Source organism: Rhinoderma darwinii, chromosome 1 (assembly GCF_050947455.1).
Source record: "Rhinoderma darwinii isolate aRhiDar2 chromosome 1, aRhiDar2.hap1, whole genome shotgun sequence".
Lineage (NCBI taxonomy): Eukaryota > Metazoa > Chordata > Amphibia > Anura > Rhinodermatidae > Rhinoderma > Rhinoderma darwinii.
This window is the reverse complement of record NC_134687.1, coordinates 202,610,768-202,628,357: the sequence shown is the minus strand read 5'-3', so window position 1 is coordinate 202,628,357 and position 17,590 is coordinate 202,610,768. Positions and strand designations below refer to the sequence as shown.

The 17,590-nt window shown below is 43.0% G+C and overlaps 1 protein-coding gene across 5 annotated transcripts in view; it reads right to left on the bottom strand.

The window, feature by feature from the left end:
- Window positions 1–17,590, bottom strand: part of LOC142758968 (UDP-glucuronosyltransferase 2A2-like) — a 279,898-nt gene that overhangs the window by 109,875 nt on the left and 152,433 nt on the right. The window contains exon 1 of one of the 5 annotated variants that reach the window (XM_075860744.1): window positions 9,327–9,412. The exons of 3 other annotated variants lie outside the window; for them this stretch is intronic. The gene's annotated coding sequence lies outside the window, so the exon portion shown is untranslated. Of the gene's footprint in view, window positions 1–9,326; window positions 9,413–17,590 lie in introns of those variants that run through there. One more of the 5 variants, XM_075860783.1, reaches the window with a different exon arrangement.

Sequence of the window (17,590 nt, the reverse complement as noted above, 5' to 3'; positions counted from 1 at the left end):
GCAAGAGTATTCACAGATATGAAATGCATTAGGGTACCAGAAATGTAGGGGATACCGTTGAAAGGAGGGATGAGGTCCTGAGGAATAATGGTGATAAAAGTACATACAGTATGATAGGTGTTAGGAAAATGCCTGATCCCTTAAAGAGGCTCTGTCACCAGATTTTGCAACCCCTATCTGCTATTGCAGCAGATAGGCGCTGCAATGTAGATTACAGTAACGTTTTTATTTTTAAAAAACGAGCATTTTTGGCCAAGTTATGGCCATTTTTGTATTTATGCAAATGAGGCTTGCAAAAGTACAACTGGGCGTGTTGAAAAGTAAAAGTACAACTGGGCGTGTATTATGTGCGTACATCGGGGCGTGTTTACTACTTTTACTAGCTGGGCGTTCTGATGAGAAGTATCATCCACTTCTCTTCAGAACTCCCAGCTTCTGGCAGTGCAGATCTGTGACGTCACTCACAGGTCCTGCATCGTGTCGGCCACATCGGCACCAGAGGCTACAGTTGATTCTGCAGCAGCATCAGCGTTTGCAGGTAAGTAGCTACATCGATTTACCTGCAAACGCCGATGCTGCTGCAGAATCATCTGTAGCCTCTGGTGCCGGCTCGTCTGACACGATGCAGGACCTGTGAGTGACGTCACAGCGTGATCTCTCGAGAACACGGATGTGTCTGCACTGCCAGAAGCTGGGCGTTCTGAAGAGAAGTGGATGATACTTCTATACACAACGCCCAGCTAGTAAAAGTAGTAAACACGCCCCGATGTACGCACATAATACACGCCCAGTTGTACTTTTACTTTTCAACACGCCCAGTTGTACTTTTGCAAGCCTCATTTGCATAAATACAAAAATGGCCATAACTTGGCCAAAAATGCTCGTTTTTTAAAAATAAAAACGGTACTGTAATCTACATTGCAGCGCCTATCTGCTGCAATAGCAGATAGGGGTTGCAAAATCTGGTGACAGAGCCTCTTTAAGATCACGATGACTACTGTTCTAGCTTCTGGGCGGTTCTGTTTTACTTTGAGCCTATCTCTTTTCTCTGTCTTTCTGCCAATTAGGTGTGGGGTTGTATTTATGTCTGGCTTCCTCCACCTGGTCTTTGCTTGTGACTTTCCTAGTCTTCTGGTTTTCTGATCAAGCTCTGACACTCTCACAGTAGTTGCGGCAAAAAAATGCACGACAACCGCAATATGTGAACCCAGCCTAAAGTACAGCACGGGACTGCGGAGGTCAGTGATTTGGCTGTTTGCTCCACCTACTGTTTTGTAGTATTCACCCTGTCTACCAGTGCAATGCCTCGCTTAATTGTGTGTTAGCTCCACCCCACTGTAAATGCTCCGACTTTGTATTTTTGCATTGCTTCAACCTTCCAACAATATGACTATGGCTAATGATTTTTTTTATCTGCCTACTTGTGTTGGCCCCGTCTGCCGCCAATTTTGACCTACCTACAATATCAAGGCCACTTTAGATTTTTTTCCAGAGCCATTTTAAGTTCCCAATCCGCTTCTGGCTACAGGCCTCTTTCGGCCTGCAACCTATCAGGCACCGGGACTGGATCCCTGCACAGGCCAGCGTGATGACGTCACTAGATCACGCCAGCCTACGCAAGGATCCTGTCAGCGTTGAGAATGCTTTAGAGAAGATCGGATCATCATGGGAACGGGCCCTAGGTGAGTACAATTTTTTTTGTTTTATTTGTTTGCGGGGTGCTATCTTCAAGGAGGAGGTGGGGGTGCTATCTATAAGGGGCTATATGGCGCTATATACAGGGGGGTTGTATGGCACTATCTACAGTGGGGGCTGTATGTGGCACCCAGGAGAGGGGGGCAGTCAAAAGTTTGCTATGGGGCCCAGTCTTTCCTAGTTACGCCCTGTCAATTATGCAGCACTAGCAGCCAGAGGCGTCGCTAAGGTCTTAAAATGTCTGGGGCAATAGATCCAATACATATGTGCCCGCCATTGCGGCTCCAGTTCTGGACCCAGGAAAGGTAAGTATAAGAAATGCTTTGCTTATTTATGTGTTCCAATTTTTTTTGTGTGTTTGTGTTTTTTTATAGGTTCGGTTGTTGCACTACTTCGGATTTGAGGACTACTACAATGACAATGTTTTTTTTAATTCTCAATAAAATAGTTAACGAGGATTGTGTGGGTTTTTTATTTCAATCAAATATTTTTCTATGTCTTTGTATTTTTTTAAACTTTATTACTACAGCCTTAGCAATGGACGCTGGCTGATTGACAGCATCCATTACTACACCGCATTCCAAATTATTATGCAAATGTTATTTTTTGCTGATTTTCCTAAATAGTCGATGCAAATGACAGTCAGTATAATCTTCAAGCCATCAACCGTTGGAGTATAATGCGAATTTTATTGAACAAATCTCCTAATGATGACAGATTTTTGTTTAGAAGTAAAAACTCAAAATGCACTGTTTCAAATTATTATGCACAACAGATATCAAAACATTTTAAAGGTTGTAAAGAGAACTAAAATGGTAATTTGTTGAATTTGCAGCATCAGGAGGTCATATTTAAAGAAATCTAAAGCTCTTTCAATAAAAAACTGGCCAAGTTACATGTTAACATAGGACCCCTTCTTTGATATCACATTCACAATTCTTGCATCCATTGAATTTGTGAGTATTTGGACAGTTTCTGCTTAAATATCCTTGCAGGATGTCAGAATAACCTCCCACAGCTTCTGTTTTTATGTGAACTGCCTCCCACCCTCATAGATATTTTGCTTGAGGATGCTCCAAAGGTTCTCAATAGGGTTGAGGTCAGGGGAACATGGGGGCCACACCATGAGTTTCTCGCCTTTTATGCCCATAGCAGCCAATGACAGAGAGGTATTCTTTGCAGCATGAGATGGTGCATTGTCATGCATGAAGATAATTTTGCTACGGAAGGCACGGTTCTTCTTTTTGTACCACGGAAGAAAGTGGTCAGTCATAAACTTTACGTACTTTGCAGAGGTCATTTTCACACCGTCACACCTAAAGGGGCCTACCAACTCTCTCCCCATGATTCCAGCCCAAAACATGACTCCGCCACCTCCTTGCTGACATCGCAGCCTTGTTGGGACATGGTGGCCATTCACCAACCATCCACTACTCCATCCATCTGGACCATCCAGGGTTGCACGGCACTCATCAGTAAACAACACGGTTTGAAAATTAGTCTTCATGTATTTCTGAGCCCACTGCAACCGTTTCTGCTTGTGAGCATTGTTTAGGGGGGCTACACCTTGAGGTTCGCAGGACTCCAGAGGCACCAGCGGCTTCAAATACCTGTTTGCTGCTTTGCAATGGCATTTTAGCAGCTGCTCTCCTAATCCTATTAATTTGTCTTGTAGAAACCTTCCTCATTATGCCATTAACTCAACGAACCCTTCTGTGCTCTGAATCAGCCACAAATCTTTTCACAGTACGATGATCACGCTTAAGTTTTCTTGAAATATCCAATGTTTTCATACCTTGTCCAAGGTATTTCACGCTTTTCGGCAGCAGAGAGATCCTTTTTCTTTCCCAAATTGCTTGAGACCTGTGGCCTGCTTAATAATGTGGAACGTCCTTCTTAAGTAGTTTTCCTTTGATTGGGCACACCGGGCAAACTAATTATCACAGGTGTCTGAGATTGATTACAATGATCCAAAGAGCCCTAAGACACAATATCATCCATCAGTTTAATTGAAAAACTAATAATTAAATGTTTATGACACTTAAATCCAATGTGCATAATAATTTGGAACACGGTGTAAGGCTGGTTATGAAATATACAAAGACATAAAAAAATATTTTATTGAAATAAACTACGCCCACACAACCCTCGTTAACCATTTTATTGAAAATTAAAAAAGCCATCATCAAAGTAGTCCTTGTATCTGACGTTGTCCAACAACCTAACCGTAAAAAATGCACAAACACAAAAAAGGAACATTGACCCCTTGGCGCAGAATCACGTACATTCACGGCATAGAATCCAGCTATTCCGCCGTGCATGTACATGAAGGAGACTGTGCGGGTACAGAAGCTATGCCCGCACGATCGCCGTGGGAGCCCGGCTGTGAATGACAGCCGGGCTCCCGCTGCAACAGCTAGGATTGGAAAAACCTCCATTCCTGGTCATTTAACACCTTAAATGCTGCAGTCAATAGCGACCATGACATTTAAGTTGTTTGACAGAGGGAGGGAGCTCTCTCTGTCACCGATTGGCGGCCAGCGAATGCAATCACCGACCGCCGACGGGTTGCCATGACAGCCAGGGCCTAACAAAGGCCCCCAGGCCTGCCCTGACTGTATGCCTATCAGGCCGTGCCAGAGGCATGGCCTAATAGATTGCCTGTGAGTTTCACACTGACAGGCAATAATGCTTTGGTATACAAAGTATACCAAAGCATTATATAAGCGATCAGAAGATCGCATGGTAAAGTCCCCTATTGGGACTAATAAAAACAGTTAAAGGGAATGTGTCGCTAGAAAATTTTTTATTTTTTTTTAAGTTAAACAGTTAGTGTATAAATGATTAAACATTGTTCTAATTTTTTTAATTTTTTCACGAGTCAGGAAATATTATAAATTAGATTCTAATTTATAACATTTCCCAGTGCTGGTCACTAGATGGAGCAATTCCCCAAATTGCAGCATTGGCATGTGGTAAAGCAACCACATTGCTTTATGCTGCAAAATTTGAGAAGACACACTCGCTCTAGCATCCTCAAACAATCCCCCCTCCCTTATCCTGGCTAGTGCCAGGAGAAAGGAGGGGATTGAACGTTCAAACCTCCTACACTGTGTGTCGCCATTTTTTGAGAGAAAACACAGTGTAGGAGGCTTACATCAGAGGCGTAGCTAGGTTCTTCTGCACCCGGGGCAAAGATTCAGATTGGCGCCCCCCCAACTTATTTCCCGACATCTCCTTCCCCCTCGCCATGTTTGCTTTCTCTACCAATCAATGAGGTGTAATTGTTTTTCACAATTTTTTAATGTAACTCGAGAATAAAAGCATTTCTAGATTTTACAAGCGATATAGTTCTATAATGTAATTAACATAAAAATAAATTAAAAGAAAATAAATTAAAGAGGCCACATAGCCCCCTGTAGATAGCACCACACACAGCCCCTCTCTTGTAGATAGTGCCACACACAGCCCGCTACCCCTTTGTAAATAGGGCCACACTCCCCCCCCCTTGTAAATAGCGCCACACTTCCCCCCTTGTACTTAGCACCACACTGTGAACAGACCAGTGAGCGGTAGCCTACCGCTAACACTCTCCACTCTGCCCGGTGTGACTTACCGGAGGAGCCAAGGAGGTCATGCGGCGCAGGCAGCGGCGGAGTTCCTTCTGACTAGGGTTGGTGACCGCCAGGGCCGGCCTCAGGTTGGATGGCGCCCTGTGCGGGACTCTCTATTGCCGCCCCCCACCACAAACCAAAAATTAACCACATATATAGACACGCTGGAACATATATACTGTACATACATAAAGACACAGATATTTAGACATACAGACAAATATACATACACACATATATATATATATATATATATATACATACAGGTAAATATATAGACGTACAGACACATATACGCACACACACCGTCAGATAAATACACAGACAGGGACATATACAAATACATAAAAGGCACATATATACAAGCACAAAGACACATTCACAAACAGACCCATATATACCCACACAGGCACATATGTACACGGCACAGATAATGTAGTAGATGTTACCTGCAGTCCTATGTAACACCACGGATAACACAGTGATAACTCTCTGAATACAGATGGTAGTGTTACCTACAGTCCTATGTAACACCACAGATAACAGTGATAACTCTCAGATTACAGATAATGTAGTAATGTTACCTGCAGTCCTATGTAACACCACAGATAACACAGTGATAACTCTCTGATTACAGATACTGTGGTAGATGTTACCTACAGTCCTATGTAACACCACAGATAACAGAGTGATAACTCTCTGAGTACCGATAATGTAGTAGATGTTACCTACAGTCCTATGTAACGCCACAGATAACACAGTGATAACTCTCTGTGTACAGATAATGTAGTAGATGTTACCTGCAGTCAGGGGCGTAGCTAAAGGCTCATGGGCCCCGATGCAAAAGTTCTTATTGGGCCCCCCCCCCAAACCTCTCATGGCCGACGGTCCGCAGCTTTCAGCTGCATCGCTGGGTCTAAGTGACCCAACAATGCAGCACTAGCAGCCAGGGCGTCACTAAGGGCTTAAAATGTCAGGGGAAATAGCCCTAATACATATGTGTCCGCCCAAAAAAATGTGTGTATAGGAGACCGCATATCTATAGCACTACGACCCTATAAACTATGGATAGGATTAGATACAGTGGCTCAGCAGACAGTATCACACATGATAGGATTAGATACAATGACTCAGCAGACAGTATCACACATGATAGGATTAGAGATAGGGCCCAGCAGACAGTATCACATATGATAGGATTAGATACAATGACTCAGCAGACAGTATCACACATGATAGGATTAGATACAGTGGCTGAGCAGACAGTATCACACATGATAGGATAAGATACATAGCTCAGCAGACAGTATCACACATGATAGGAGTAGATACAGTGGCTCAGAAGGAAGTATCACACATGATAGGATTAGATACACAGCTCAGCAGACAGTATCACACATGATTGGATTAGATACACAGCTCAGCAGACAGTATCACACATGATAGGATTAGATACAGTGGCTCAGCAGACAGTATCACACATGATAGGATTAGATACACAGCTCAGCAGACAGTATCACACATGATAGGATTAGATACAGAGCTCAGCAGACAGTATCACACATGATAGGATTAGATACAGTGGCTCAGCAGACAGTATCACACATGATTGGATTAGATATAGGGCCAAGCAGACAGTATCACACATGATCGGATTAGATACAGGACTCAGCAGACAGTATCACACATGATAGGATTAGATATAGGGCCCAGCAGACAGTATCACACATGATCGGATTAGATACAGGGCTCAGTTCACTGACATTGCAGCTCCAGCGCTGGACCCAGGAAAGGTAAGAATAATAATTTTGCTTCTTTATGTGTTACTGATTATTTTTGTGTGTTTGTGTTCTTTTTACAGGTTCGGTTGTTGGACTTCGGATACGAGGACTTCAATGACGGCGTTTTTTATTCTCAATAAAATGGTTAATGAGGGTTGTGTTTTTTTATTTCAATAAAATATTTTTTCTATGTGCTTGTATCTTTTTAAACTTTATTATCACCGCCTTAGTAATGGCCGCTGGCTGATTGACAACCTCCATTACTAAGGCGGAGCTTAATGTTAGCAGGTGCAGAGGCCAACACTAACCCCCATTATTACCCCGGTACCCACCGCCACCAGGGGTACTGGGAAGAGCCGGGTATGAACCAGTACCCGACCATCTGCAGTGACGGTCAGGCACCGGGGTGGCCGCAGGCTGGTAGTATTAGGCTGGGGAAGGCCAAAAACAGTGGCCGCTACCACCCTGGTAATGCTGCCTGCTGCTGCTGTGTTGTATCTGGCTGGTTATGAAAATTGGGGGGGACCCCACATCGTTCTTTCCAATTATTTATTATTATTTTTTTTTTAAATGACGTGAGTTCCCCCCCATTTTTCATAACCAGCCAGATACAATAAAGCAGCAGCAGCCTAGCATTACCAGGGTGGGAAGGGCCACTGTTTTTGGCCTTTCCCCTCCTGATACTACCAGCCTGCGGCCGCCCCAGTGGCCGACCATCACTACAGATGGTCAAGTACTGGATCGTACCCGGCTCTTCCCAGCACCCCTGGTGGCGGTGGGTACCGGGGTAATAAAGGGGGTTAGTGTTAGCCTCTGCACCGGCTAACACTAAGCCCCGCCTTAGCAATGGATGCTGTCAATCAGCCGGCGGCCATTACTAAGGTGGTAGTAATATAGTTTAAAAAAAAACACAAAGACATAGAAAAAATATTTTATTGAAATAAAAAAAAAAAACACACAGCCCTCATTAACCATTTTATTGATAATATAAAAAGCCGTCATCGAAGTAGTCCTGGAATCCGACGTAGTCCAACGACCGAACCTGTAAGAAAACACACAAAAACCGAATAGTAACACATGTGTTAGGCTTAGATACAAGGCCCATGTGTGATACTGCCTGTGGGACCCTGTATCTAAGCCTACCACAAGGTAGGCTTAGATACAGGGTCCAGCAGACAGTAATCTTATACAGTATAAGATTACTGTGTGCTGGGGCCCTGTATCTAAACCGACAGTGTGGTAGGCTTAGATACAGGGTCCCACAGACAGGATCACACATGGGCCATGTATCTAAGCCTACCATGTGATTGTCTTAGATACAGGGCCCAGCAGACAGGATCACAAAATCTGTGATCCTGTCTCATGGGCCCTCTAAGCCTGCTACGTCGTAGGCTTAAAGGGGATGTGCAGTCCCTAAATATTGATGGCCTGTCCTCAGGATAGGCCATCAATAGCTGATGTGTCTGGGTCCGACTCCCGGGACCCGCCAATCAGCTGTTTTGAAGGGGCCGCAGCACTCGTACGAGAGCTGCTTCCCCTTAATTTCACTACTCGCCGACACCGATTCACAGTGTGACCGGAATGAAGGGGAGCAGCTCTCGTACGAGTGCTGCGGCCCCTTCAAAACAGCTGATTGGCGGGTCCCGGGAGTCGGACCCCGCCAGTCAGGGCAACTAATCTTACCTTCCTCTTCAGCCGCGGCGGAAGTTCTGTCCTCTCGATGTTGTGCGCGGCGCATAGCACTGTGACGTCAGGACCTCCGCTGCGATCCGGAACCAGGAAGGTAAGGTCAGTCTGTTACTATAGTAACAGGGGCCCGCGACCCGAGTTACTATAGTAACTTTTTATTGATGTGGTGTGGGGGGCTGTGGGCAATTGCGACCGCAGCGACCGCTATTGCTACGCCAGTGTAGATATGAGATAAATAGATAGATAGATAGATAGATAGATAGATAGATAGATAGATAGATAGATAGATAGATAGATAGATAGATAGATAGATAGATAGATAGATAGATGATAGATAGATAGATAGATAGATAGATAGATAGATAGATAGATAGATGATAGATAGATAGATAGATAGATAGATAGATAGATAGATAGATAGATAGATAGATAGATAGATAGATACTGTTATGCTAAACTGTCAGCCCTGAGGTGTGACTGCTCAGCATGACAGACATACATACACACAGTGAAGGGGTTAAGAGCTGGATTACTAGTTGCTACTTACATCTGCTGTGGGGTCAGCAGCTCCTACTGCAGGGGAGCAGCAGACACGCACACCATCTTCTTGCTGTAGCCATTCCTTTCCCTCTGAACAGGTCACGAGGAAGAGGGAAACAGCAAGAAGTGAGCTGATTGGGTGGACAGTACAGTGGGCGGGGCTTGGTCTCGTAAGATGAGTGGATTCATCTATCATTCATTTTCCACCCTCTTGTTCCCCCTCCATGCAATGACTCTCTGACAGCTGAGCTGCCACCAATGCTTTAAGCTACATTACTGGGTCTCTTTTGTACCACAGCAGGGACCCAGCAATGTAGAGCAATCATTGCAGCGCTAGTGTGGTGAGGGGGGCCTGCGTGCCCCCCTAGCTACGGGGCCCGGTCGCAGTTGCGACCGCTGCGACCCCTATAGCTACGCCACTGTCTGCAGTCCTATGTAACACCACAGATAACACAGTGATAACTCTCTGAGTACAGATAATCTAGTAGTGTTACCTGCAGTCCTATGTAACACCACAGATGACATAGTGATAACTCTCTGAGTACAGATAATCTAGTAGTGTTACCTGCAGTCCTATGTAACACCACAGATGACACAGTGATAACTCTCTGAGTACAGATAATGTAGTAGTGTTACCTGCAGTCCTATGTAACACCACAGATGACACAGTGATAACTCTCTGAGTACAGATAATGTAGTAGTGTTACCTGCAGTCCTATGCAACACCACAGATAACACAGTGATAACTCTCTGAGTACAGATAATGTAGTAGTGTTACCTGCAGTCCTATGTAACAGCACAGATAACACAGTGATAACTCTCTGAGTACAGATAATGTAGTTTGTTACCTGCAGTCCTATGTAATACCACAGATAACACAGTGATAACTCTCTAAGTACAGATAATGTAGACGTTACCTGCAGTCCTATGTAACACCACAGATAACACAGTGATAACTCTCTGAGTACAGCTAATGTAGATGTTACCTGCAGTCCTATGTAACACCACAGATGACACAGTGATAACTCTCTGAGTACAGATAATGCAGTAGATGTAAGAGACAAACACATGCAGAGACACAGACAGACAGAGACGCACACACGCACACACACACACACACACACACACACTGTAACATATACACATACTAAGACAGAGACACACACTGTATTCACACTACACACACATATACACACAGACACTCACCTTGTCTCCTTGCTGACAGGTCAGGACGGGCTGTGTGTGGGCGGAGCTTCCTCTTCTGCTCATCGGCTGTAACAGCAGAGCACAGAGTAGAAGCAGATGCTGGGAGGATACAGCACGGGAGTGGACCTGTCCCTTGAACTGAGTCAACTGACCTCATGTCACTGACGTGAGGTCAGGTGACAGGTCAGGTGACTGGACTGGTCCACTCCCTGGCCGTCACAGAACCCAGTCAGAACGCCGATGTGTAAACATACGGGGCGCTTATCAGCAGCGATCAGCTGCTCTTCGGCGCCACCCCTTCCCTTGCGCCCGGGGCACATGGCCCGCCTGCCCCCCCCTAGCTACGCCCCTGCTTACATACAGTAGTAATCACACACTAAAACACGTACATACACAGACATAACTTACCTGCTCCTGCCGTCGCCGCTCCCTCCGGTCCATCCGCTCCGTCTGCTCCCTCTGCTCGCATTAGAACACATGTCTGGAAGCGGCGACCGGAAGTAGTAATCTTACTGTCCGGCAGCGGCTTCCGGTCCACAAGAAAATGGCGCCGGACGTCGCTCGGCCGAAGACCTTCCATTTGGACTGTGTGGGAGCGGCGCATGCGCCGTTCCCACACAGACGGCGTACAGCATAGTGAATGGAACAGGTCCCGTTCGCATTCACTATGGGGTTGTATGTGCCGTATTCCATGACTGTATGTGTCGTTATTCGACACATACAGAGATGAAAAAAAAATGGCAGGCCCCATAGACAAGAAAAAGATCAAAAATAAAAAAAAGTAAAACACAAAAACACAAATAAATAAAACATTTTTTAATAAAACACTAAAAGCAAATTGATATAAAAAAAAATTTTTTCGCGACACCCTTCCTTTAAATAAAGTTTATTAAAGAAAATTACAAAAATGACAGTAAAAATTAAGATAAAAAGTGGTTTTATTTACTAGAAGTGCAAAAAAACCCCAGCAAAACACAAGGTATATGATATTGCTGCGATCGTAACGACCCAAGTAATAAAGTTAACTCATTAATTAAACTGCCGGATGAATGCGGTACATAAAAACACATAAAAACCACGGCGAAATTTTTTTTTCCCATTCCCGCCAGAATTTTTTTTAATAAAAATTAATCAATAAGTCCCATGTACCCCAAAATGATACCAATGAAAACCACATCTCTTCCCAGAAAAAACAAGTCCTCATGTGGCGACATTGATATACAAAATAAAAAGTTACAGCTCTTGAACAGCGGCGATGCAAAAACAAACAATTTTTGTTTAAAAGTGTTTTAGTTATGAAAAAGTAGTAAAACATAAAAAAAATATCTCCGTAATTGTACTGGCCTATAGAATAAAGTTAACATGTTATTTAGAAAGCATAGTAAACGGCGTAAATTTAAAACGTGAAAAACAATGCTAGAATAGCTGTTTGTTTTTTATTTCTGCCCTAAAATTTTTTAATAATAGATAAGCAATATAATATATACACCCAAAAATTCTGCAATTGAAAAATACAACTCGTCCCGCAAAAAACAAGCCCTCATATGGCTATATCGACATAAAAATAAAAAAGTTATAACTCTTGGAAGGCGGGGAGGAAAAAACTAAAAAGAATGCTTGGCCCTTAAAGAGACTCTGTCGCCACATTATAAGTGCCCTATCTCCTACATAATCTGTACGGCGCTGTAATGTAGGTGACAGCAGTGTTTTTTATTTAGAAAAACGATCTATTTTTACCACGTTATTAGCGATTTTATCTTTATGCTAATTACTTTCTTAATGCCCAACTGGGCGTGTTTTTACTTTAGACCGAGTGGGCATTGTACAGAGGAGTGTATGACGCTGACCAATCAGTGATCACATTATGTAGGAGATAGGGCACTTATAATGTGGTGACAGAGCCTCTTTAAGGCCGAAATTGACCTGGTCCTTAAGGGGTTAATAACACATTTGGTAGGCTTAGATACATGTGTGATACTGTCTGTTGTACCCTGTATTAAGCCTACCACAAGGTAGGCTTAGATACAGGGCCCAGCAGACAGTACTCTTATAAAGTATAAGATTACTGTCTGCTGGAGCCTTGTATCTAAGCCTACCATGTGATAGGCTTAGATACAGGATCCATTAGACAGGATCACACATGGGCCATGCATCTAAGCCTACCATGTGGTACGCTTAGATACAGGGCCCTGTAGACAGGATCACACATGGGAAATGTATCTAAGCCTACCATGTGGTAGGCTTAGACACAGGGCCCCAGCAGACAGTATAAGTGATAAATACCTATTCAAATATAGACCCTAGGCTTAAGCCAAGAAGTAACATGCGTCCTCACAAATCAACAAAGAAATATGAATACCTATCACGAGATGTGAAAACATATATAGTATACCCAAAACTGGATAAATAATATACAGCACACAATTTGTACCATGAAAATATGCAGAAACTTTATTGAAATAGATATAACAGTAATTGGCCATCAAAAATAAAATCAATGATACAAGCAATAAAAGAATAGCGTGGAGATACAGCAGGGACATATATAAATAGCATGCTGATAAACATAAACATCATATGATGTGGTACAATGGTCTCAATTTAAGGGTACCCCTTGAGAAAGCTGACGGCGAAACGCGCGTCGGGGGTGTCTAGGGTGGTGATACACTTTGTTCAGGACATATCATGCAATCTATAGGTTGGTACAGGTCTTTAGGGCTTTCACTTCTGGCTCTCGTGTATATTTGTTAAACAGTGGTAATACATTGCTTACTGTTGTACTTCTGTACTGAGGTTACTGCCTTTGTGTGGTATATATGACTTGGCTTATGTGCTTTACTTCATACTACTTATGGTGTACCTTTTGGTTTAAATTGAGACCATTGTACCACATCATATGATGTTTATGTTTATCAGCATGCTATTTATATATGTCCCTGCTGTATCTCCACGCTATTCTTTTATTGCTTGTATGATTGATTTTATTTTTTGATGGCCAATTACTGTTATATGTATTTCAATAAAGTTTCTGCATATTTTCATGGTACAAATTGTGTGCTGTATATTATTTATCCAGTTTTGGGTATACTATATATGTTTTCACATCTCGTGATAGGTATTCAGACAGTATAAGTGGAAGGGAAGCCGAAGAGAAGGGTAAGCATAAGATTACTGTCTGCTGGGGCCTTGTACGAAGCCTACTATGTGGACATCAGACAGCATCACACATGGGCCATGTATCTAAGCCTACCATTTGTTATCCTGTCTGATGGGCCCTGAATCTAAGTCTACTACATGGTAAGCTTAGATACAGGGCCCGAGCAGACAGTAGTGTTATACTTACCCTCCTCTTCGGTACCGGGCACAACAGATATCCTGTCGTCATCCAGCGTTGCAAGATTGTGCGCGGTACACAGTGTCATGACATCATGAGTGGCGCACAGCGTCGTGACGTCATGACGCGAAGAGAACATGTGCACACATGCGCAGGCTCTCACTCGCTCTTGAGCTCTCGGCAGTCAGAGACGACAAGACTGTGTGATCTCTCCCAAGATATTTGTTATACGCCCTCTTGCCAATTACATGACCCATTGACCGTTTCGGGGGTTATTTAAATATCGGGCGCCAAATATTATGGAACCAATATCTAAATAATGGAGGAGGATAAGAAAAAAATGTAAAGCGCCCCAGGGTTTGTGCAGCCCTGCCCATTACATGCTGCACTTGGCAGGTGAAAAGTTCTCTTTAAGCAAGAATTTGTAATGGAGGAAATCTGCTGACTTATGTGATTTTTTCCACAGGCGTTCGGCACACCTAGATCAACGCTGCTGAAAACAAGTCTGAGGTGCGTGCCAAGGTTTCCGCTGTCTGTGTTGAAAGGCTTGTAGTATAGGGGGCGCTGCTTCATCGAGAGCACTTTTGAGAGTTTCATTGTAATGTTTGGCAGCCAAATTGAAAACGGAGGCGGAAGAGATAGAAGACAATGAGGAATGTAGACTGTCTATAATACAAGCGTTGTGGAGTGAAGGCTAGCCCATCTGTCTGATCCCACAGTAGATCTACAGTACTGTAGCAAAAATCGTGTCACAGCTCGCTGCGTTAGGTGCTGTATGGCCATAGACTCATAAGGGTGCCTAGACTGACACGTGTCCACCACCAAAGGCGACTACAATGGCCACGTGACCATAAGAACTAGAGCATGAAAGAATGGAAGAAGGTGGCCTGGTCTGATGAATCCTGTTTTCTTTTACATCTTATGGATGGGCAGGTGCGTGTGTGTCGCTTACCTGGGGAAGAGATGGCACCAGGATGAACTATGGAAAGAAAGCAAGCCAGTGGAAGTTAGTGTGATGCTCTGGGCAATGCTCTGCTGGGAAACCTTGGGTCTTGGCATTCATGTGGATGTTACTTTGACACATATCACCACCATCACCTACACCACTTGTTGCAGATCAAGGACACCCCTTCATGGCAACGGTATTACCTAATGGCAGTGGCCTATTTCAGCAGGATAATTTTCTTTCATATAAAATTATACTGTAGTTACATGGTACAATTAATGCTTGAAGTCACCACTAGGAGAAGCTCGCTGCATAGGGATTTCTACATCTCTTGAGAAATAATTGTATTACTTAGTTTCTCATAAACACATGAACAGCTCAAAGGGAGAATACCAGCCACTAGTAACTCCCCCGCCCCAAGTGCACCCCTTATACAATGCTGTTGGAAGAGTATTAGGAATGTTTGGCCCATGGCTGCACATCAAAAGACTAATACGGACCCATAAATTGTAAGATAATATTATATATTACTCTGTATCGTGTGTCATTTTATGTTTGTATTATTTGAGACCTATAGGGTGGTGTGTGTATATATAGTATATATATATATATGGCAGTACACTATATGAAGGTGGGTGCCAGCAGTGTCTACTGCACAGGGAACCCCCCAGCACAGGGCTGACCCTGGTGAGAAAATCCCTTTAATATTGCAAATATTATTTACACAGGTGCAGACAGTTCTTGAAAAAGTATTCTGGGAAAACGATGTAGTTGGTCTTGTTTAAAATGAAATTTAAGATGAGAGTATAGAAAGGTATTATTATTCCGACATCATTCCCACAATGCTTTATAGAATGCTTTTATGATGTACTCTGCTAAGTATAAACAGCTTAAATGTATTAAACGTATCATTGTTACTTGCGTAATGTAATTATATGTTATCCCAGTTCATATGTGTACAACCTAAAATGTATTTCGTGTCATTGCACATCCCAATTTCAGGTTTTTTCTATTACCTCAGTTGCACAACACTACAATACATACACTTCTAATAAACTTAAGTATTATACAAATATCCCTCTTTATTAGGGAATTCCGAGCCTATTTATTACGACATCATAGCCGTTGGAAAGAAGCGGGGAGCCCCCTCTGTCACTCTAAGCCCTTACCCCCGCAACACAATTGGGGTCTGTCAGCTTTCTGCTCCTATTAAATCCTGCTAGAGGCTGAGCTTAATAGGAGCTGGTAAAAACTACAATACATTGCAATACATAGGTTTTGCATCGCTGGATCAAATGACCTCTGGTTCAAATCTCCTAGGGGCACTAAAAAAAAAAGTAAATAACAGTTCAATTAAGTTTTTCGGAATGTACAAAAAAATATTACGCTTTTAGAAAAAAACTTTTCCCATTTTCCCCCTAAAGTAATTTGTAAAAAATAAATAATAATTGGTATTGCCCTGTCCATAAAAGTCCAAAGTTTTGACACCGCTCCATCGACGAAAAGATAAAAACTTATGTCTCTCAATAAATCGCTGCAAAACACAATTTTTCTTTGTAAAAGTAGTATAATAAAGGTGTATAAATGTGGTATAATAATCGCATTGACCCTCAGAATAAAGTTAACATGTCATTCTTGCCACATCGTGAACGCCATAAAAATGAAACTATAAAAAATGGAGGAATCACAGTTTTTTCCCCCCATTCCTCCCCGCAATAAATTTTTTGCAGTTTACCAATACATTATATAGTACTTCAAATGGTGACATTAAAAACTACAACTGGTCTGACAAAGAAACAAGCCCTCATACGACTATGTCTATAGAAAAATAAAAAAGTTATGGCTTTTGGAATGCGGGGAGAAAAAATAAAATAAATGGCTGATTAAAGAAAATTTTGCTTTAAAACTATACAGGCATCGGCATGTTAAGATCAATCCTATATAGCATTGTTACTAAAAGGGTAGATCAATGTCAAATTCACATATAACTGTATAGTCAAGGAACCGAAAAGCACTGATAATTATTCCCAGAGTAAGGCGGGATTCACACGAGCGTGTGCGTTTTGCGCGCGCAAAAAGGTCCATAACAGCTCTGTGTGTCAGCACGTGATATTCGCGCAGCCGCCATCATTATGACACTCTGTTTTTATGTTAGTAAACAGAAATGCATGTGGTGCTTTTCTGTTTTCATTCATAGTTTTTACTGCTGTTGCGCGAATCACGCGCGTCACGCAGATTTTCACGCACCCATTGAATTCAATGGGTGCGTGATGCGCGAAAAAGGCACAAATATAGGACATGTGAGTTTTACGCAGCGGCCATACGCTGCGTGAAAATCACTGACAGTCTGAACGGCCCCATAGACTAACATAGGTCCGTGCGACGCGCGTGAAAATAAAAAAAACTGCCATTTTTCATGTCCAAGTTTACACTTGTTCGTTTAAATTAGGCATAAGATAACACATAAAAGACATATGGGAGATGATATAAAAAATTATTGGTGAACGTCCTTTCACTGGCCCTTTAGGTCATGCCCACACGTGGCGGTTTTCCTCCGCAACTGTCCGCATCAATGCCGCACAGAATCTGCGTTGCAGATTCTGTGGCGGATCTGCCCAAAATGTGCAGTAAATTGATGCGGATTAGCTGCTGCGTACTGCGGTAAAAGTGCTTCCCTTCTCTCTATCAGTGCAGGATAGAGAGAAGGGACAGCACTTTCCCTAGTGAAAGTAAACGAATTTCATACTTACCGGCCGTTGTCTTGGTGATGCGTCCCTCTTTCGGC